Source organism: Artibeus jamaicensis, unplaced genomic scaffold, assembly GCF_021234435.1.
Source record: "Artibeus jamaicensis isolate MK-2021 breed Jamaican fruit bat unplaced genomic scaffold, CSHL_Jam_final contig_384, whole genome shotgun sequence".
Taxonomy (NCBI): domain Eukaryota; kingdom Metazoa; phylum Chordata; class Mammalia; order Chiroptera; family Phyllostomidae; genus Artibeus; species Artibeus jamaicensis.
This window is the reverse complement of record NW_026521810.1, coordinates 12,967,976-12,991,451: the sequence shown is the minus strand read 5'-3', so window position 1 is coordinate 12,991,451 and position 23,476 is coordinate 12,967,976. Positions and strand designations below refer to the sequence as shown.

Below are 23,476 nucleotides of genomic sequence, written 5' to 3'. Positions count from 1 at the left end.
CTGACTCTTCCTCAGGTGGCTAAATCTGTTCAGTATCTGCCTGACTTCTTATATTTGAAGACCATCTTATTCCTGAATGTGCACTTGTTCCTTGAACTTGACAAAATTCTGCTGATCTCTTAGGCTTACCCTCAAAATTTTCTTGTTATGTGCTACAACCTTTATAATAAAATGAGAATCATCAAGTGTTATCACCCACTATGTGCCAGATGACTTGTGTACTCAACTCACTAAACCCTTACTGCAACCATGTGTGATTGGGATTTTCCTCACCATTTATAGTTAAGGGAACTGAGGCCCAGAGGGTTGAAATAACTTGCCAAGTGATATATAACTTTGACTGGTGAAGCCAAGATTCGAACCCAGGTCTGCTTGCTTTCAAAGCTCTTTCTCCATCATCCAGACCTCCACCTCACTGAGCATCCTGGTCAGGTCTACACCAACTCTGCCTGCAAGAAAGAATGAGATACTTATGTTGTAAACCATCAAGGACTTCCCCTTGTCCAAGGGAAAAGATGAAATGTCGACAAGAGAAAGTGGAAGTTGAAAGCTATGAGATCGGCTTGAGTAGTGAGCCAAAGCGCGCAGGTAGAAAACACAGGGACACAGATGATGAGGTTGAAGGTCATGATGTAAGAAGCCAGGGCAGTGCGGGGAGAGGCAGCCCCACAAACCTGGGCAGGACATTGCAGCCTGTGTGAGAGGTGGCTTTTAGCACAAGGCGTCCCGCCAGGGAGGGGGAAGTTCATTGTGGATGCTGCACGGGGCTGGACAGGAGATCTTGAAGGTCAGCCCCCTAGCTTCAATCGTCCAGTGTCAACCCTCCCAAGAAACCGCCCAGCCTAGCACAGGGGCCAGTCAATCTACTTATATGTGATATCAGATGGACACCATATACAGTTGCTACCAAGTTGAGAAGAAAAAAGAAGTGGACACGAGTAGACCTACAATCTGTGCACTTGCCATCTTCTCACAGGAAGACAGGGAAAGGGTTGTTACAACGGTCAAAGTCAGCCCCCAGACATGACTCGATAAACCACTTGGGACATATTACAGGTAGGCTGGGCTTTAAGAAAACTTGTTAGACAAGTGTGTGGATGCATTAAATTTGGTTCTGGAAGATTCTTCGGGTTACTGTTTGAGTCACCCAACCTCCGTTTAGAGATGTGTTCCTAGAACGTGTCTGCCGTGCGGACACGCGGTGCCTGCGGGGCTGCCAACCAGCACGGCGTCGTAGGCAGTGGCCAGGACAGCCCGCCTACCTGCAGCAGGTATGCTTCTCGACTGAACAGAGCACTGCTCCTTCTTGCCAGTGTGGTGTCACTAACCAGTAGGATTCCAGAAACATATGCTTGATAATTAAACAAGGAGTGACTGGTTATTATGTACATATTTAATTAATGTTTGTATTAGTGTAAGGCAAATCATGGTGTTGTGTGTGTATTCTAGATGCTTCATTAGCAATACATAATATTGCTCATGTTTTAGTGAGCTGTAATACGATGGTCTTTGCCCAGCACTCACACTGAACAAAGTCCCTAATACACAAAAAAAACACCGACAGGGAGCACAGGCTTTCCAAGCAAGGACTGACAGCCAGGGGCGTTCTTCTGATTTGTCTGATTATGTTCAAACCACTTACTTCTCTAAGCCTCAACTTCCTCATTCGTAACTCTCCTCATTCGTAACTCTCCAATGGGCCACCCTGCTGAGCCTCGCCTGCCCCAAACTTAGCTCCTGCCTCACTCCAGCAGCTCTGACCTCTGGGAGCCCCATTCCCATCAGGCTCCCTCCACCACACAGACTCTGTGCCTGCAGCCCCTGCACCTGCAGCCCACCTGCCCCACTGGCTTCCTCTCAGCTCTCAACTCACGCGGCTCCTGCAATTCAGATCTCCAATGCAGCCCCATTTCCTCCAAGAAGGCTCGCTGCAGAGTCCTCCAGGTCAAACCCTTCCATTTAGAACTCATTTCACTGTGTCTGTCTCTGATGCAGACTGACGTGCATTTGTGTGGTTACGTGACTCGTGTTTCTCTCCTTCCCAGGCTACAAGCTACTCTTCACTGTAACCAGAGAGCTAGAGGAAGTGGGAGCTCAATTAATATGTGCAGGAATAAAATTAATTAATCACTTGATGTAAAATGGGTGATACCTCCTAATAATAATGTTAAGAGAACAGCCCACTTCCGCCACCTCTGAGCCCTCCCCCACCATGTGAACCTCACTCATCTCAAGTTAGAAATACCTGGCTGTACAGTCATTGCATTCCCTGCCCCAGCTGCCCCGCCCACCGCTGACCCATCCAGCCAGGGTGTCCTGTGTAGACAGCACCTCAGGGTCCCACTCCTACTCTTCTCCGCTGCTCCTTGGCTGAGGGTCATGCCGTCCTCTGCTCTCTGCCTCTCTCATTCAGGATCTAGTACCGAAGACCCTAAGCCATTTTGGTTTTTGAATCAGCTGTTGTTCGGTGTCTAAAGAAATCTGTATGCTTCCTCTTCCATCATCAACCCTCCCTCTTTCTCCCCCTTCTCCCTTAGTCATCTTGCTAGTGAGCCAAAAGTCACTTTAATTGTGACCAATAGACGCAAGGGGTCTGAGTCGGTGAGAAGGAGAGTGGGATTAGATGTCTTCAAGTCCTTGAACATCAGGGTCCCCGCAAAAGCCTACCATTTAGCTTCCCCCAGGCAATTCCATTTCTTTGAGAGGTCAGCTTTCAGAGTAAATGCAAACAGTCTATTCAGCTTTGAGATGGATTGGGTAATTAATTATGGACATAGCGCAATGTGATAGGAGGGCTCATTTCATTGTCAATGTGCAGGATCTTAGCTGCACTCTGCACGGTTGGTGTGGGAATTCTAAGGACTTATTACTTGTTTCTATGCAAAAGGTCCAGACTCTTGAGCTGCTTCGTAACTTGCATCCTTCTGAGAAGTTGGAAGCAAACTTGTAATCATGGAGATGATCTGTTGGAGGTAAGACCACCTTAATTTTAAAGAGTGCTGGTAATGTCAGGTTTTGTTCGGGGATCCACACCAAGCTCCCAAACACTTGGCCTGGAGTCAGCTCCCAGCAGCGCAGTCCTGGGGTCCGAGACAAATGCCGTTCAGGCAAACCTGCAGCAGCAGTGGCAACAATGACACTTCCCAGAACTGTCTCCAGCCCTTAAGGGTAGACCCTGTGCCTGGGTCCGCAGTGTGCCTGTCTTTCTCTAGAGCTGGCTTCCCCTCTCTCACCATTGCTCCTTATCACCCAGCCCTTAAGGACACCAACAGTCTTAGTCTCACAACCACCACAGCACCGTGACTTCTGCAATCACTGACAACTTCGAAAGCAGAAACGAGTGTCCCGCTTTATAGATGAGTAGACTCAAGTGTGTGGCAGAAGCTGGGCCGGGCAGCTGCATTATGGGTGTTGCCGACAGCCTTCTTCCTTCTGAGCCGCCGCACCTCCTGGCCCTCCAGGCCTGGGGGCTGACGTGCACACGTCTGGGCTCCTTGTCTGAGGGGCTTTACGGGGAGTCCAGAGTAGACCCCAAATGGTAAGGCTCACACACAGAGGGAACTCAAAGTGAGCCCCAGAGATAAACCACTGCAGGGCCAGTGGGAGGGGTGACAGGCTACAGCAGAGAGCAGAGTGATGGATCTGGAGCCAGAAGTCGGCAAAAGTAAGCGGCAAAGAGCAGGCACCTCCAGGTAAAAGAGTCAGGATGGGGGCTGAGAGGAAGGGTGGTACTCCGGCAGAGTGCAGTCGTCAGTCATGTCACAGATTTCTGATACCCGGGACACCAAGGGAGCCAGCCCTGCAGCCCCTGCTGGACCTGGTATGTGGCACATGGTGTGTGTGGGGGGGACGGTGTGTGGCACGCGTGTGTCGGGGGGTCTAACAAGTTGCAAAGTGATGGATGAGGAAGCTGCAGTACATACACACAGTGGAATAAGCTCAGCCATAAAAAAGAAGTTCTGTTATACATGGCAGCACAGGTAGAGCTTGAGGTGTTACACCAAGTGAGGCCGAGAAAGGCAAGTCCTGTCTGATCTCACCGATACGTGGCATCTTAGGGGAAAATGAGCTCATAGAGACAAAGAAGGGATTGGTGCTCGCCAGAGGCAGGGATGGGGGTGGTGGGTGAGGGAGGGCAAAATGGGTAAAAGAGGTGAAAAGGTACAAGCTCCCAGCTGTAAAATAATAGGTCATGGTAATATAATGTACGGCACGGGGATTATAGCTAATAATACTGCATTCGTAAGGGAGTAGATTTTAAAATTTGTCATCATAAGAAAACCACTTTTGTAAGTATGTATGGACAAATGTTAGCTAGACATTTTGTGATCATTTTGCAATATGCATATACAAATACCAAACCATTCTGTCGTACACCTGAAACTAATAGAACGTTGTAAGTAAATTATACCTTAAAAATAAATAAATGGTGGCTCTTCGATGTTACGTAAGAGGTGTAGCAGCATTTAAGACAACTCACTAGCCAGCCAGCACCCCACCCTGGACTCCAAACCTGTGCTGGCAGAGCGGGCCATCGGAAGTGGGACAGCGGGCTGACCCTGCTGCTATTTTATCAGCCCACCCTGGTTTCTGATGAGCAGCGAACCACTGATTATTGCCACTGATGGTTGCCGTGGCCTATTTGTAGTGGTCTCTGGGGAAGAAGATGCGCAACCTTCTTCACAAACTCATTTCAGCTCCTAAACTTCTTCCAGTCTGAGACTTCTCCTCTGCCCCCAATCCCACGCTCCCACTCAGGAGGGGGTCACCATCCCCTACAGTCCTTTTGTGGGCTGGCAGGCCATTTTAGTTTTTCACAGTCCTGCTTTTTTCTTTTTCCACAGGATGCCCAGATTCACCTTCTTTTCTCTGAAAGGTGGGAACCTCTGGCAAAAGAGCGAGGCATTGGAGCACAGTGACGGCCTGAGACAGACTCCCGGGTGCAGGACTCCATTCTGCCATTTGTGAGCTGGGCCAGTTTGGTCTTGTGGCTTGACTGCCCTGTGCCGCAGCTCCTGATCTCTGTAAGGTAGGTGGGAACAGTGCCCACCATGTATGGTTCTCAAGATTAAGGAAAACCCAGTGTCTTGGCCCTGGTACAAGGTGGCTGTGACTACTACTGCATCAGTCTTGTCTCCCTCCACACACCACAATGACGTCATCCCCATGGTTCACGGTTCGCAGCTGTGTGAGGACTTTCAGAGGCCTCTTCATGGGGACTTTGTTCAGCTCCCAGGTGTGCATGGTGCTTACATACGTGTGGTTGTGTGGAGGTCTTAGAATAACTGTGTTCGGTTGGTTATTACAGTCCTCTTTCTACCATTTTTGACCTCTTTATTTAAATGTTTGTTTTATAGCATGTTTGGAGATTTTATTTATTTATTTTTAGAGAGAGGGGAAGGGAGGGAGAAAGAGAGGGAGAGAAACATCAGTGTGTGGTTGCCTCTCACACACCCCCTACAGGGGACCTGGCCTGCCACTCAGGCATGTGCTTTGACTGGGAATCGAACTGGTGACCCTTTTGTTTGCAGGCCGGTGCTCAATCCACTGAGCAACACCAGCCAGGGCTTGTAACATGTTTTAAAGCAAATAAACTACAAATAGATTTAAATCTTGTTGACAAAGCTCCATTGTGTCCTACAACACTAAGCAAAGGATCTATTTGGGAAAAGAGATGGAGATGTAGACATGGGTCCTGTCCTTACAGGTGATTCGGCAGAGAGCACAGACACACACACACACACACACACACACACACACACACACACACACCCCTTCCATGCCCTGCAGCAGCCTGGCCAGGCCGGGCGTCCAGTGAGGTTCCTACCCTTGGACCCCTGAGGTCTCAGTGAGGTCTGGGGCTTTGCTGCCTGTAGGTTCACCTGGAAGTCAGACAGAGGTTTCTTAACCAGGAACAAGAAGTGGGAAGAGGAAGGGCCTGATGTCAACTGGGCACCTTCTCTGTCCCAGTTCCTGTGTGGTGCACGCATTCCAATCACACATTTTAATCACTTCATTTAGTCCCAGCACGACATTACAGAGCACCATGGTGGACACTGTCCTCGTCACCCAGTCCCCCGTACAGACTGCAGGGCTGTACAGACCTGATTCCCAGGTCTTGGACTTTCCCGGAGAGCCAACTTGCCTAAGGTCAAGCCCTGCATCCAACAAGTGGTCCATGCAGGGCTTTAAAGCCCTGGGCCCCTCCCCCCAGCTGGGGACAGCTCCAGAGCTCTGCATGCAATGCGGCCTGGCTCTGCCTCTCCCTCTGTCCAATCCTACTTTCTTTCCTTCCTCCACAGGTAGCGATCCCAGACACTCTCCACTGTACACTTCCCACATGCTAATCTTTGTATGAGACAATAGAGGTTCAGAGAGGTTACGTATCTTTCCCCAAATCACACAGCTTTTAAGTGACAGGGCTGGCTTCGAACCCACGCACAACATGAACCCCATCTCCCACTCCCCTCTGCCTTGCTGGTCCCCATCAGCCCTTGACTCTTTAATCTCCGTGAAGGAAGCAGGTCTACTTTAGGTTTTGGAAATCCAGTTGAAGGTAGGTCTTAAGTTGCAAAAGATTTTAACCCTTATTCCCTTCCCCCTTGAGAAGTTGTTCCTTCTGCCCAGGAAGTCTCATGCAACTGACCAGCGATGAGAACGGCTGGGTGGTGTCGGAGAAGGGCAAAGGCACACAGGTGCCACCCGGCCACTTACTATTTGTGTGACTTGGCTTTAGTTCTTCCATCTATAAAGTGGAAATAATAGCTCTACTCCAAAATTGTTTTTAGGATAAATGACATGATAAATATTTTTAAAACTATTTAAAAATGTACCAAGTGTTCCAGTTCCATAAGAATGCAGAGACTAGAAAAAGTGACGGTAAGAGGGTGTTTACCACAAAACCCAAGGCCAATTCCATCAGCTCTGCAGTTCGCCTGGCCGACCTTGAGGGTCCAGGGTTTCACAAGACACTGCTGCTGCTCCCAGGGAAACCTCAAACTAGTGTCCATGTCCATCCTAGAGCAGCAATGGGACACGGGGATGAGCACAGGACGAGGTGTAAGCAGACCTGGTTTTCTCAGGAGTGAGCTCTGTTCATGTCACAGGGCTCCTCCCTTCTCCCAGGCAGGTGTGCTCTTCCCTGAAGTAAGGACATTGGACCTCAGACACATGGGATTCTGTAACATCTGGTGCCTTCTTAGGAAAGTGTTCTTTCTCTTCCACCCCACCCCTCCTGCTCACCAACTTGGGCTTCCACCCAGCCTGAGGGGGTGATGTCCTTGCAGACAAGGTCGAAGACAGGGATGGCAGGAAGCAGCGGGAGAAGACTGTCACTCAGAGTTCCTGGAACCCATGGGCAGAAATGAGCCAATGCTGGTGGCTCCCACTGAGATGCCCAACCCTGGCCAGGTGGGTCTGAGTGGTCCCCCATGCAAGTGGCCCGTGTGCTGGCTGGTAGTTCCTTTACACCAAGCCTTACAACACACTCCTGTTTCATCCTGCAGTGCATCTCAGGAGCTGCACCCCGATAGTACAATAAGTCAACGCAAACCTAATTAGGAAAGAGAAAGTACTAGAAAAGGTTTGAGTGAGTGCATGCCAGAGCTACAGAAACACAGTTGTTCAGATAGTCAGTTTACAAAGTTAATGACCACGACGCTTGGCCCTCGGCTGGCCTGCATACCTCGGCACATGGAGTGCCTATGGCTCTCACCTCGCCGGGGGTTGGCAAACCCTGCCTGAAAAGCCCCACCTGAGAGAGACACGCTTCTGGGAAAGAGGGTGAGTGGCTCACCATGGAGGGATGGAAATGTTCCTGTGGGGAAACCTCATCGCCAGCGTGCCGCAGTCAATGGAGGGATGGCTGTTACTCGGCAAGGTTTATGAAGTGATGCTAAGGTTTCAGGAAGAAATACAGAGTGTTGGTGATGTTGAGAAAAATTGGTAGAGTTTTACTATCACTCATTATTCATTCATTCATTTACTAAAAAGTACTTGGTAAGTACCTGCTACATGCAATTTTCTTGGCTGTCAACCAAAAGTGTATGAATCCCCATGTAATTTTGAATTGCTCTTTTAGGAAATTAAGTAGAAAAGTGATCATGAGTAACTTTGTTAGTCAACTTCTAAAGAACCATTTGTGGATTTACTTTGGCACTGGTGTGACCATGGATAACACCTGATATTTTGGATTATCTATGTTGTTCCTGTCCTGTCCACCAGCAGAGATGATATTTATAGGTGATTCTGTTCAGATGCCAGAGGAAGCATATCCCATAGGTGAACCTGAAGTCATTTGCTAGTGTTCGGACTAACTGTCTCGTGCAGAGAGGGCCCAAGGTTCATTGAATGTCGGAACACCACCGATTAGGGCCGAGACATATTCTGGGGTCAGTGTGAATTACTGGGAAAGAGTGCCTTGGGATGCAGGGGGAGGGGTGTTTGGCATCCTGGCTGGTCCATCTTGAAGACTACATGCACCTGTTATCCTTCAGGGCTCCTAGTCATTACCTCCTGAGAAGGCACTCATGCTGAGGTCCAGGCTTCTTCCAGGGTGAAGATCTGAGCTGCAGAGATGAACCACACAGCCAGAGCCACGTACCCAGTCCCTGGAGCCAAACTGTGAGCTATGGCTTCTCACCCTGTCCGTGGAGTCAGCCAAGGGAGAGGCTCTGCCCTCCCAACAGAGAGCAGGGTCGGGCACGGAGCAGGCTGGATGAGCCCTGTGGGCCATTCCGCTGGGACTTGAGATCTGTCCCCTCATCTGGCCAGGAGCCAATTGCAGAAATGTAGCTCCTTATGACTTTGCTCCAAAGACAGCTGTGTGCCTCACCTCACGTCTGCACAATGACCCAGCAGTTGTTCCTGCTTCGTGGAACACAGGCCAGGCAACCCCTGCAAGGTCCCGTGGGGACGTTCCTGGTCTGGCTGGCAGACAGCTGGCGGGCAGGCAAAGCTTCCTCAGTGCTTGCCTGAAGGAACTGAGGACAATCCAATTTTTCTTCCCTGCTTCAAGTCATCCTTATCACCCCCGCTCTGTGCTCAGGGCCTTGCAGGACAACCACAGCCAGGCCTACTGGACACTGACCCTGCCATTCCCCGGAGGTGGACTGGCCCAGCCCTGATTCCCACTGTTGGACTGAATCCCTAAAACCACTAAATTCTGGTGTATGAACGCTGGACACAACCTTAAGTATCTTGAAGACAATCTTACCATCATGCAAAGGAGGAAACTCACTTTGAGTGTACCCAAGGACACGCAGCTGGCAGGGCAGGGCTGAGCTGACTCCCAGGGCTGGTCATGGCCAAACGCCACTCACGTGTGATCCTCCCTAATCCCTGCAAGACATTCAACCCACAGCAATCGGAGCCCCATGACCTTCTCAGGCCTCACTCCAGTATATTAACTCTCAATTTTGTGGTGTTAGCACCAGCCTCCCATTGAAGTTCCAGACCTATTTTTTCAGATATGTAAAGATTCCTCAGAGGCATCCTGGTGGAGCTCCATTGCCTCCCTCTCCCCTGACCCCAAACTGTCATCTGTGTTCCCACCTCTAGCCATCACCGTGTTCTTGCTGTAGATCCATACCACGGCCAAGCCAGGTAGCCACAGGGGAAGCTGCTCTGGGGCTGTACCTCAGACATAGATGTGCACGTGGTCGCTGGGGTGACTGGCTTCCCCTGGTCGACTCTCAGGGAATAGGCAGGAGGCTAGGACATCTGGCAAATCTGCCTCATTTGGTCTTAGCTCTTCATATCCGGGGACGGAAGACCCTTTCTCCTCAGTGGCTCAGTCTAAGAGAAGTGTAAGAACCCAGTTTTTCCCAAGTGTGAAGTGAAACCTGCTTCTCTGTAAAGCCCGTAGTACTAACCGACTTTGCTTAACAGCCTTGCCAGTGTCCACACTGGCCCCCAGGCCCCCGGGCCCCCAGACGGCACACCTTCTTTCTCTGGTTGAAAAATCTCCGGGGCCTGCCACTTGCAACGCCTGATCCTCAGACCACCCAGATACACGCCCTGGTGGTGCTCCCAGAGGTGGAACCCCACACTTGGAGCGGAGTGCAGGGGGGCCTGGATAGAGAACTGCCCGTCGTTCCTGTGTCCCGGCATGAGGTCGTGCCCACGTCTGGGCAGCCACGCCCCCAGGACCTCCTCCCAGTTCCTCCGTGAAGAGGGGCCCAGTTTCCACAGCAGCGTCTCCTCTCCACCCTGGGCCACAACACCTGCCTTGTCTCCTCCCTCTCTACAATTTTCTCAGAGTCCTTCTCAAACCCCTGCTCCTCCTCGGGGTCTGCTCTGCCTGCTCCTGGAAGGGGAGTTGCACGGACTGGGGCTGGGCAGAGGGGGGAGAGTCTGCTGCTCCTCAACATTATCTGCAAAGCGAGGAGCCTGAGCTGGGTGGGCTAGGGTCTCCCCTCCCTCACGTCATATCACGCAGTTGCCATCTGGGTTAACTTCATCTCAACTTCTGGTTTACCTTTCTCCTGGATGGTGAGATCCACTCCACTCAGGACTTGTTTAATAAATAAACACTTGGTCATTAGGTTGAATTGATGATGCACAGTGAGGACTGGAGTGGACCGGGGAAGGTAGGTGTGGATAGGAATGGGCAGTCCTATCCAAAACAGACGAGGGGGGCTTTCCTGGGAAGTGACTCATGTGGGTGCAGGGCCGGTGGGAGTGGGTGGGAAGGGAGAGACAGCACTCTGAGGGAAAGAGGCACTGAGGTTAATATGCTCCTACTTCCTACAGGGTCTAGGGTTTGGGCAGAGATCAAAAAGAAAAGGACTGGAGGACAGTGGGGTACAAGTGTTTGGCCGGGAGCTCAGGACCAGAGCTTGCGAGCTGCCCACATTCAAGCTCTGAGCTTCAGTTCTCTCATCTGCAAATGAGGGACCTGAAGCCTCAAAGTGTGGCTGAGCTTGTTAGGAATGCAGAGTCCCAGGCTCACCCTGGGGGCTGAGCCAGCCTTTCACCAGCTCCCCAGGTGATGCTGTGCATGCTGAAGAGTGACAAGCTCTTTGAGGTTCCAGAGCTGACGCCGTCACACCGGAGTGTCAAACTGGGCCGCATCTCACAACAGCAGAGGAGACTTTAAAACCTCCCGTTCACGGGTCTCTCTGGGATGACAGATTATGTTGTATCTCCACTGGGGCAGTCATTGTAGAGATGTATATATTTGTCAAAACTCATGAACTGTATGCTTTGCAAGGACGCATTTTAGTATATTTGTATTATTGCTCAATAAAGTTGATTTAAAAGAACACTATCCCTAACCCTGAATCATTTCCCTGGAGTAAAGCTGTAAAAGGAGGAACGTGTGCCCGAGGACGTCAACAATGTCTTACATCACGGTCCGTTCCTCCCCCGCAGAAGGGCTGCGCTCCTGCGTAAAGGAGGGTCCGCACGTGTTCTGAGTGTACGAACCAGTGTTTCCTCTCGGCCTGTCAGTATCCTCCCAGCTGTGTCTCTCTCTCACACACAGTCCCAATGCTACAGTCCATACCACTCGGGTCAAACCTTCCGGGTATTGTAAGCCTCTCCTGGTAATTCTAGTGCACGGCAGGGCTGAGGGCCCGCAGCAACCACTTCCTCGGGAGCCGTCAGGATCCCGAGTGCCCAGCCAAGTGCAGAGGGCAGAGGGCAGAGGGCAGAGGGCAGAGAAATAGTATGTGACACAGTATGTCCCTGAGTGACTTACGTTGTGGTTGGGAACACAAGGCAGGGGCTGGCATGACAGGAAGTTAAATTACAACTGAGGAAGGGCCACTCCCACAGCTAGAAGAGCCCTCATCACCCACAGAGTGGCCAGGGCTGCGCTGCCCACTAGGTCGCAGACACTCACCTCGCAGGTAACTTCTGAGAGCCCCCTCTGCATTCCCACCCACCCCTTCTGAAGCAGAGACTCAGAGAGGTTACCCAGCTTCCCCAGGTCACACAGCTAGGAAGGGAAGAGGGAGGCCCGGCTCCACAAACGGCCACATGCCTGTCATCAGATGGCAGGCTGGCCGCGCTCCAACCTTAATGATTTGCCAGAGCCAATTAATTGCTAACCTGTGAGGTGCTTCCACTGGGGTCAGGGGATCAGAACAATGACCTGGATAGTGGTGTGTACATCAGGGTGTCGCTGGGTCACATGCACCCTGCATTGAAATGGGGCCAACTGGAGGGTGCAGCAGTCTTGGTGCCTCCTCGGGAGGACCCACAATGGGTGCAGGGAATAATTCATCTTGGGGGTCAGGGCAGTCCCGCACCCCTCCTCCTTTGCCCGGGCAACGTAGGACGTCAGACAACACTGCGGAGGCCTCATTATTGGGCTGCACAACCATTGTCCTGGGGACAATGGTTTCCGGCCCTGGCTTTGTGTGGGGCTGCCAGCCAAAGTTATTAACCCCAGGAGTTGCCTTTGAAGGACATCCAAGGGAGGGGTGAAAGGTCACCAGGAGCAGTACAGGGAGCGGAAGTGGGAGGGAGAGACAGCACAAAAGAGAGGGATGAGCCCCAGTGCCCCTCCTCCTCCTCCCCTGGGGAACCCCAAACAGAGCTGGGCCCAGAGAGGGGGATGTCCAGAGGAAGTTCCCACTGCTACTGCAGAACAGAGAGGAGCGGGGCAAGGCTGACCATCCTGACGGGCCTCCGAGACGTGCGCACAGATGGGGACGTGGGCTGCCTATGGAGAGGGCTGACTGTCAGGGGAGAAGGTGTCGGGGCTGGGCCTGGAGCTCCTCTACTCAGTCCGCGAATTCCTCAAATAGGCATCTGCCATCCAGGACCCCGATATTCCTGCCACCTGCCTGTCGCCTGCCCCCCATGGAAGCAAGTGAGAGGGACCAGGACTTGCTGGCTGTGGTGGGGAAGGCTGCCCCTTCCTGGCACTGCCCAGGTTAACCTCCAGTCTCCTGGGTTTCCACGGGGATCCCAGCTTCCTGAATAATGCCAAAAAGGCATGGCCCCCTAAGATGCCAGGCCCCTGAAAAGGCAGCCTTATCCTGCCTCTGGAAGGAGAGGAAAGCAGTGTCATTTCTAGAGCAGCGACCACCTGTGCCAGGCTGGCTTCCTGCTCCGTCCACCCAGCAAAAGGACACCCGGACTGGAACTTGCACACAGAGCAGAACCAGAAGGTCCAGAGCTCTAGGTCACAAGGCCCAAGGAGGCCATGGTTCATCCAAGGTCAGAGCGCTGGTCTCCTTCTCAAGGCCTCTCTCTGGCCAGCATCCCTCCGTTCTCCCCGCTGCGTGTGCCCCACCACAGTGCCCTCCTGGTCCTGCCCCTGCCTGGTCAGCATCTCTCCGGACTTCCTCCTCCCCAGCTCCTGACTCCAGACTTCTGCACAGTGTCTTCCCCTCAGGCCACTGAGGCCAGGTAGCTTGATACCCAGTCCTGCCTCTATCCCCCCCGACCACCCCCCCAGCCCAAGGAAGCCCAGCACAACCACACCTGCTCTCCCCTTCCTTAACCCTCACTCACGGCCTTCTAGACACCCTCCTGAGCTCTGCTGATTTTTGTGCCATCCCTCCCTGCCCTGGTCTTGGGGCTCCTCCTGGCCAGGTGAAGGCTGCCTGGTGGCCTCAGTGGGATAAACAGCCAGGGGTAGGAAGGCCTTTGTCTTAAACTCATAGAGAATAGATCAAACGAAGGTAAAAGTGGAGTCTCCCCGCTCGTTCTCCCTCCCTCTCTCTCTATGAGCATATGGATCTCTTACATAGACAGATACTTTCACAGACACACACACACACACCCGCATCAAGACCCCACAAATGTTGCCCATTTCCCGCCGTCATTCTGGCCATCCCCCTTGTCTCTCCAAAGCCAAGGACACTAGTTCCCTGCCCTCTGCCTTCAATTTCCTGTCCCTAAAACCCCAAATACGGCAACTCTGACCTGAACCATGCAGCCTCTGCAAACTGCAGCAGAAGATAGAAGAGGCGTTTGTGCTCTGGTCAGCGTGCTCCAGCCGGTCAGCCAGCACCCTGACCCCTTGGGCACCAATATCAGGTGGTGAAGTGTCGTCCCCCCCCCCGCCCGGGGGGGCTCAGCGCCTGAGTCCAGGGCCTGTCCCAGGCCCGCTTTGGCCCTCTCTTCACTAATGCCCAAAGGCCAAACTTTTCAGAATTTGGCAACAGATTAAAAGCCAAGCCAATGACAACAGGAGGAGATGAGGGGAGAGGAAAGCAAATGAAATGTTAAAAAAAATTAAGCAATACTTGCATTCTCATTAGTAGGAACATGTGAGATGAAGCACGTTATGTTATTAGGCATTCTCGCGTTTCAGTAAACACAGCTGAATAAATTTATAAATATCAGCATTAAGCGAGATTTAACGTGAAGCTGTTTATCTTCTGGCTGTCAGGCAGGAGGGGATGCTCCCCCCCACGTGTCACCCGCCAGCAGTCTCCGGACCTGGCCCAGGTGAGCTCCCCCGGAGGGAGGGGCTGCTGAGCAGGCCTGGGCGGAGCGAGTCTCTGCCCCAGGTCCCCCTGCAGCAAGGTGAGGGTCTGGGTGACTCAAGGACACTATTTAACCTCTCCAGTGAAAACTTAACTGCAACTAAGAAGCCCTCGCCCCACTCAGAAGGCCGCACAGAGGATCTCAGGAGCCACTGCAACTGCCGGGCTCGGCTCGTAAGAGGCGCAGATCTGAACAGCTCCTGCTTCCTCATCTCCAGAGCCGGGCACTGCAGCCGTGATGGAAAGAAGATGGGTTGCAAGCAAAGGGAGTGATGACAAGGCAGCCACGGGGGCACCTGGACACGGGGAGCCTGGCGTGCTCCCTGCTGTGCTGTGAACGCGGACAGGTGGAACTATGTTTCCGTGAGCCCCTCGTGCCAAACCTCAGTCTCCCCCATTTTGTCCTTATGGCCCTCTGACTCCGGAGCCTATGTGACAGTGCCCAGTGAGGCTACATGCAGTGAGTGAGGACCAAGTGTCAAAGAACAAGGACTCTGGGGCCAAAGACTTCATTTACAGGGGAGGCCTGAACACTGGGGCGATGGGACCCTTTGCGATGCCTGCTGCCGCCTCTCACTTGCCCGGGCCCCACCGCGGCCTGGACCTCTGTTCCAAAGGCTCTCACTCGCGGGCCACGTGGCATCTCCTGCAGCCGGCAGGTCCCTGTGCCTGGACCTCGGCCAGCACTGGGCACCCATCTCACACACACACACACATGAATAAAATAGATTAAATTAAATATAAGGCAAAATAAAACCTGTGATCCTGGTCTGTATAAACTGTTGTCTAGACAAGGCATCATACAGGCCCCAGTAAAAGGTCACATCGATACCAGGGTGGGCAAAAGGAGGAGTAGAGTTGTGACTTTGCGAAACACAGAGTTTATTCTTGTGTTGCTATTCATTAATTACTGTATTGTTTAGTTGTACTACCACTGTAAACCCATTTTCCCACCCCTGTATGAGACTGACGCCGGTTTTCCGCCCAACACGGCTCCCTTTGCTGAAAGAGGCCGTTAGGTCCCAACAGAGCCCCTGCGGACCGAGCACCCTCGGCCGCCCTGACTCTCCTCGGCCGCCCTGACTCTCCTCGTCTCCCCCTCCCTTTGCAGAGCCCTCCAGATGCCAAGGACCCACCCAGGACAATATCCCTGAAGGTTTCCCAAGGTGCTTTGGCCCCAGGCAGCATTTCCACGGCACTGTGGGTGGATGTCACAGGATGAAATGTGCAACAGGCCTGCCCCCCACACACACACACTGTGGGCTGGTGAGCTCACGGAGGTCCCCTCTGCCTGTCCCAGGAACTGCCATGGAGCCTCATGCTGCCCTTTCTAAGAAAAAGTGAATAAAGGAGGATGGCATGTGGGGGACCACGCAGGAAAGGCCTGGGGACGTCTCCCAAGGTCTCAGAATGGCTGCCTCCTTGTCGATGAAATGAAGGGTGGAAGCAGGGCATCTCTGCGGTCCACTCCAGCCTGAATCTTAAACATTGCCGTTATTATGCTCTCTGGCTGTGCAGGGAATGGGGTTCTGGGAGCTGAGCTGCAGAGAAGCGGCGTCAACTGCTTATTTACAGATCCTTGAGTGCAAGTGTATTGGGTTTTATGGCTGAGATAAGCACCCCGGCAAATTCCATCATACCGCCACTTTCCTGGGAAGCCAGCTATGTGCGAGGCACTCTACCAGGGGCTCTGAAAGGAGTGCAGAAGTAAAGCGGAAATCTTATGTCCACGCCGAGTGCCATGTGAGACAGGAATGCTGGGCCACATTGGGTCTGACACTAAGCTGTCTGCTACTTACGCCTTTGCTGTTGCTGCCTTGAGGGTCTCAGCCAGCAGAGGCAGGAGTGGCCCAGACTCCCCCTGGCCGCCGCAGCCTGTGCCTGAAGATGAGGCCATGGCAATAGCAACAAGGCCCATGTCACTGGGTTCCACCTGCTCTAGTGGGTGCCTGTCCAGTTTCAAAGTGCCACAGTATTTTTGGACATCTGGGTGTGTGTGTGTGTGTGCGTGCTACAATTCTGGTATGTTATCTTCGAGGCTCCTGTGGTTTCCAAGTGGCAATGCTCGCCTTGAGCTTGGGAGACAGGCAAGTGGGAAAGAGATATTTGTTATGTACTCAGACGACAGCACTGAAGTGTGGAGGTTGGGAGTTGGCCAGAGGAGAGGCTGTTGGAAGCAAAGAATATGAGCAAGTCCCCAGGATTCAGACACACCTTAGACTGGAGATGGGGGGAGAAGGAAAAGTCGGAGCAGAAGGCACACCTGGAACAATCTGGGAGCTGGAAGAACAGCAGGTGTACACAACGACCTGGATGTCGGGTTAGCCAAGGGAAGGAAGGAAAAGGTGACCATAGCAAACACTGCAGGGCAGACACAAGGATAGAGACTGAGAAAAGCCACTGAATTTGGCAGCAAGCTGTGGGCAGAAACCTGGCTACAAGAAGCCAGGGAGTGAACTGGCGGTAAGAACATTAACACAGCGCTGTGGGCTGAATTGTGTCCCCAAAAATGCATGTTGAAGTCCTAATCCCTGCTACCCCTGGGCGTGACCTTAATAGGAAATGGAGTATTTACAGATGTAATCAGTTAGGTGCAGTCACTAGGATGGGCCTTTGATGCAATCATTTCAGAGCTGGATACTGGAAGTCACTTTCTTGAGCCTTTCACTGTAAAGGTGAGGCAACAAAGGCCTGCAGAGGAATTAGGGATGAGCAACAAATTTACAACACTGGTTAGTGGAGGGGTCCTTTTTCAGGAGCTAGTATTTTGTGATTTGTGTGTGTGAGTTTAGGAACAGTGTAAGCATGAGGGCAAAACCTTACCTTTGTTACCCATATCCTTGGGAAATCACCTGAGTGCAAGGTGAACACTTCTCCCCCTGGTGGCACCTATCTGAATTACAGGCAGAGTCCTGCCATGGAAAGAACCCAGGAGACCCTGGGGAGCCAAGAACAAGTGCCCACACCTCCTTCATGGCCCGGACCAGCTATTCAGCGACTGGTTTTTTCTTTGTCTTAGTCCCCAGGGACTTGGGATGTTAGTTGCCCGTTCCCCTCCCTATTTCCCACTCTGTGCTCCCCCGCTCCCCTAGCTCACTTTCCTGTGACAAATATAGTAACTAGGAAAAAAGTTACAAGCAAAACTTGTGAAACTTGACCAGTACTGGTTCTGGCCTCTACTTCTTTGAAGACTGTGAGTGGAAGGACCGGCCCACAGACATGAAACGCAGGACCAACTTTTTCTTTGACTTGGAGAGGTGGGTCTCATCAGCCTCACCTGCTGCTCGTCCCCCCCCCCCCCGCCATTCTTCCTGGCTCTTCTTTCCCTGTGACTTCTTCCCCAGGGTGACCCCTTGTCTCAGCCAGAATGTCAGCCAAGGCAGAATAAAGCACCAACTGGACTCCGAGGGACGTCCTGCTGTCCCCAGGCCAGCTGCCGGGAGGATCCCCTCCGGGGATTGATGAAGGTCACGCCTACAATGCCAAGAATGAATTGATGTGCACTCACCAAGCCTCAGTGTCAGTGTTAGAGGCAGGTTTAAAGCCTGAAGCAGTCAGTTTAGGACAAAAAAGACAGAAGAAGAAATTTTACTCTCTGCTCCGGTGAAGAAAACATTTTTCAAGCAGTCTGCTGACAAAACACTCTTATGGCCAAGATCAGAACTTCTCCGGGCCGACAGGAGACTGGGTCTAATACCAGTTACCAATTGCCATGGGACAAATTACCACAAACTCAGCACTGAGAACAACAGACATGTGATATCTGGCACAGTTGCCGAAGATCAGGAATCCAGGAGCTCCATCGCTGGTGGTTCTGGCTCAGGGGTTCTCACGAGGTTACAGGCAGCTGTCAGCCAGGCCTGTGGTCATCTGAAGGCTTGACTGCGCTGGACAATCCACATCTGAAATGTCTCCCTCGTACATTTGTTGAATAGAAGCCTCTCAGATCTTTGTAACATGGGCTTCTCCATGGGGATGACTGAGCGTCCTCATGACATGGCAGCTGGCTTCCTCTAGGACAAGTAACCCAAGAGGCAGCAGGACAGAAGGCTTGTCTTATAACCTCGCCTTGAAAGTGACATGTCACTTCCGCCGTACTCCAGTGGTCACATAGACCAACCCCAATGTAATGCGGGAGGCGAGTACACAAGGGCACGAATATGAGGAGGCAGGGGTTATTTGGTCACCAACTTCGAGGCTGACTACATTTGAGGCGGTGAACTGAATGGAACTTGTCACTCCAGTGTATGGACTAGAACTAAAACTAGAATTACCAATGAATACTGTTGATCAGTGGTTCATCAAAGTCCTTCTCTAAGTAAGGCACAACAACTCTGCAGTTTTTAAAGCAAATGCTTTTTCTGGGAAGAGTACGATGACATCAACCCAAAGGCCCAGCACCAACAGCAAACACCGGGCAATCTCCAGGAGAGCAAAGCCTGGAGGTGCAGGGGTCTTGCCCAGGCTTCACTTGCCTTTCGGATGGTCTTCCCCCACCCCGCTAGTCTCTGGAATCGGAGGGTCTGGGTTTCAATCCTGGGTTCCAATCCTGACCCCAACACGCAGTAGTTCAGTGACCTCAGGTACTTAGCCCATCAGAGCCTCACTTTGCTCTGATGAAACAGATCAGCCCTAACCTTATTAATTGCTCATGAGGATGATAGAGATAATGCTATTGAGAAGCGTTCTGCGGGTGCTAGTTACTGCTACTGTCCATGGCTGTCTCCCGACCTCCCTCCATCCTGCAGAGCACCCATGGCAAAGGAGATGGAGAAGGGAGGGCTCACTCCATTCTGGGGTTTGTGGCTGAGCAAATGCTAATGAAAGGCTTCCATCCTCCATTTGGCAGGAAAGGGAATGAGCTACTAAAAACACTTCTCTCCCTGGCTGGTGTGGCTCAGTGGATTGAGTGCTGGCCTGTAGAACCGAGGGCTTATTGATTTGATTCCATTCAGGGCACATGCCTGGGCTGCAGGCCAGGTCCCCAGTTGGGGTCCTGAGAGAGGCAGCCGACTGGTGTTTCTCTTGCACATTGATGTTTCTCTCCCTCTCTTTCTCCCTCCTTTTTTTTCTCTCTAAAAAGAAATAAATAAAATCTTTTTTAAAAAACCCACACATCTCAACACAAGTCCTGAGCTTACTTATCTTCTCCTGGGCCTACAGTAGTGTTAACTGAATGTCTGGACCCTGAGGGGTCCTAATTCCAGAGGTTTCACATAATCAACTGCGAGGGCGTGTTGCTGGCTTTCCCCTATAGTTCTGCAGGAGGGGCTGACACCACACAACCCTGGTGCTGACACTTGGGAAGAATACAGGACACGGCAGTGGATAAGGGGCCTGAACCCCTTCCATATTGGGTCTATATCTCTTTCCTCCTCTGTCTTAACATGGATGGCTGAGTCTAGTTCTGAGCCCATTCATATATTCATCATCCACTTGTTCATTCTTTATTGGTTGTCCACTCTGCACCAGACACTGCATGGATGAAATCACAGTAACCCTAGTATCCCACCCCATGGAGCCCATCTCCCAGTGTAAGGATATGAAAAGGAGTTTAGAGAAAGGAAGAGTTAAACTAGTTCATAGAGATCTGGAGGTGGGCCTTGGGAATTAACCTGGGAAAAGGGACAACAACATAAGCAGAGATAAAACTCTCTCTGCACCTCCTCTTCCTCACCTGTAAGAACTAGGCTGTTGGTTTTGTTCTAGTCTCCTTGGCCTTGAGACACCGGGGCAGCTGGCGGGGTGGGTATTGGCCTGGCGATGGGTGGGTGGGGCACTGAGCAGGCTGTGGGAGGTCCTGGAGAAAACTCCAGGTCTGCTGAGGAGGCTGGACCCAGGAGATCGAGGTGACTGTGGGATCAGAAGCCAAGGTCCTGCTCTAGAGTCTCCCGGTCTGTCTCATCTTCTAGCTAGATCATGAGCACCTGGAAGGGAAAGAGTCTGGTCTCGCCAAGGTGCACCCTTCCTCTCCTTCTGAGCAAGACTGGGTGGGCCCCAGAGACCAGTTGGCCTGTGTTTAGAACATCCTTACGACCTTTGTGAATCTGCCCCATTTTTCCAGCAACAGAATCTTCTTTTTAACACTAACAAGGGTCTGGTATGATTGGCAGTTTGCATCCTGCCTTCCTGTGAACCCCTTCAGGTGCATTCTTACTGACGTCACGGTTCTTTGTGTACTCGCCAACATGCAACACCGTTTCTCCGGTCAGGCCTTAGTTCTTCCCAGGCAGGACTCGTGACTCGTTCTGAGATACCACAGGAACTCAGTCCAGTGTACAGCAAACAAAGGTCATTGGAAAACACCCGCCATCCTCATGGATTCAGATGCTTGCAGAGGACTGGCTTTGCAGGACCAATGGCGATGTGTCTGTAACATGCTTCCTAAAGGGGGTCTGGGGACTCAAGGAGGGTCAAGGAGGTGGGGCAAAGAGGCTCAAGACCCAGCAGCTTGACCACAGCTCAGGGATGGAGTGGTAGGGGTGGAGGGGAGAGGAAACTGGGATGCATGGGGATGAGGCGCTCCAGGACCTCAGCACGGGCTCTGCGCGGCTATCCTGGGATGCTGCACGACCACGCTCAGTGAACCACCTGGTTCGTTCTGAAATGAGGCTGTCTAAAGAAAAGAATCCCATGCAAATGAAGACTAAATGCTTTTAATTAAAGGAAGGAGCCTGGAGACCAGCTGGTGCGAGGAGGGAACTGGAGCAGGTCGAGCTGTGCTGCCAGGAGGGATAAGCCGCTGGACCAAAGGGCTCACCCTTTCCTCCTGGCCCTAATGAGACACCAGTCCTCCTGCCCACCCGCCATCATGCTGGGGGTGAAGCCTAGTGCAGGGAGAAAGGAAGGCCCTTCTGTGCTTTGGAATAGCTCTGACATGGCAGATTGGCCCAGCAATCTGCGGACCCAACTCCCAAGGTAACAGCCAGGGGAAGCTTTTAGAACCCAAATTATTTTATCTTATCATCGGAGCCTGTAACCAGCCCTGTGCCCCGAGCTTTAATTATCTTATCTCATTTAATCCTCATGCAGCCCCGGAAATTATCTCCCTCTCCCAGGTGAGGCTCCAAGGCTAAGTCTAATGGCACAGCAGAGCCTCCAAGACCATCCAGCTCCGCAGCTCAAGGTCTCAGGCCTTTTGTTCAGAGATATGGGTACCAGGATGGCGCCTGGTGGGAATGGCGTGCATGCAGCCCTGGGACAGCGCCTGTGACTGGTGCTCAATACTCGTCAAGGCCCTCCCTGGCCCAGACTTCCCTTCACTTGGCGGTAGTGGAGGTTGGTTCCCCTGGAGGACAACTCTGGGAAGACAAAACTTGGGGCACAGAAATCCCCTGTCGGGCCCCAAAGGCCAGGCTAACAGGCATGAGCACTGGGTGTCGGGGTCCTGGCTTCCTGACCAGCTTTTCTGCAGCAGGCGAGGTGGAGAACGTGAGTGCTGTTTACCGTCTCCCTCACTCTTGATGGAAAGGTGGAGTGAGGATGCTGGCAAAGCAGAGGCAGACCTCTGAACCCGTAACAAGTCCCCTGGGCCCAGGTGGTCTGCTTTACCTCGAAGCACCACGTCACCTTGAGGTCCGTGATTCAGATGCTCCTCCTCTTTGGGTCTACCGCACACCAGGCACTCGAGACCTTGCAGTGCACCCAGCAAAGAAATGCTCCTTACCCACCTGCCCATTGAAACCAGGATGGCTGTGGCCAGCAGGCTGAATGCCACCTCACTGTGTCATCTCCATTAGAGTCACCGGTCATGACCACGAAAGCAACCCAAGCAGAGCACTCCCTTACAGTCACCGAATGGCCTGTGGAGTGAAACCCACCAGTGAGCTTTGCCTGGGGGTCTTCCATGTGCAAAGCCCCTTGTGACTCTTCACTCCTGAAAAGACAGTGAGAGAAGCACTCATGTTGTGCGGGACGCTGTTTCGTGTGTGATCATCCACCCTCCGGTATGACAGACATCTTCATCCTTGTTTCATAGATGAGGACATAAGGCTCAGAGAGGTCAGGTGGCCCGGGGCCACTCGGTTTCAGGTGAGAAGGCTGGGACAGTCTCCCTGACACCTTAATCCGACCTCTGCCCCTGTCCCGTGCCCTCTGAGACTGGAAGGGCCACCCGAAGTTCAGTGGCCACATCCTCGCCTCACGGCCTGTGGAGGACCGGTCCCGTGAAAGAAGATCCCCCTCCCGGAGTGGACTCAGTGAATTCCTGGACCTGGCCGTGACAGGAGGAGAGCCTTGGATTGTAAAAGCATCAGAGTCAACGATCCACAGCCTTCACCGCCTGAAGCAGATTTGGAGGACAGTGCCTGACGTCCCAGTGTCACCAACAGTCGAGCAGCAGTGCTCTTCTCAGGGTCTGCCTCTTCGTGGGCCTGATGCCGAGGTGGGCTCACGGCCTCTCCTTCTCCCACCTACTTGTCCCTGGGTCTCAGAGCAGGCCCCTCTTCCCCAGGGCCACTGGACAGCACCCTCCCTGGTGTGGGGCCCCAGCGAGTCAGGGTTCCGACAAGGTCTGGCAGTGATGGAGTGGGCGTGGCTTGGCAAGGGAACCTGTGTGTTGAGCACAATGACCTGATTGTGCGGCTTGTCCAACTCAGCAGTGCTCAGGTGGTCACATGGCCCCCGGCAGCAGGCGCTGTGACCTTTGCCCAGAGTTCTGGGACCTTCGGTGGCAGGACTGAGTGCCAAAGAGGAGAGGGGAGGTCTGGCTGTCTCATGCTGCCCTGGGACCCGGGCAGCCACTCCCTCTGTACCTCTTCCCGACCCTGGTCAGGATCTGAGCCCGCCTCCTCCCCAGATGCTATCAGAGGCTCCTCGGCTGCCCAGAACAAAGAAGAGGCATGCAGACACCATCCCCAGGTAAATGCAAAGGCTACTGAGTTTCTGCTTCAACCACCAGCTACCAGAAACCAATGAGGAGTATGCACAGCTGAGACTTTGGCCCAGTGTGTGCCCAGTGCCGGGATGCATGCTGTCACAGCGAGGTCATCGAGTTGTCCCTGCCACTCACATTCCTTCCAACAGACATC

At 52.6% G+C, this 23,476-nt stretch overlaps 1 long non-coding RNA gene across 1 annotated transcript; it reads right to left on the bottom strand.

The window, feature by feature from the left end:
- Positions 1 to 250: 250 nt before the first annotated feature.
- LOC119065971 (uncharacterized) lies at positions 251 to 13,962 on the bottom strand. The gene is made up of 5 exons (XR_005085680.2): positions 13,882 to 13,962; positions 9,637 to 9,795; positions 9,239 to 9,339; positions 7,796 to 7,894; positions 251 to 449 (listed from the first exon to the last, which is right to left on the bottom strand). It is a non-coding gene; the product is annotated as an uncharacterized LOC119065971 (long non-coding RNA).
- Between the last annotated feature and the right edge of the window lie 9,514 nt (positions 13,963 to 23,476).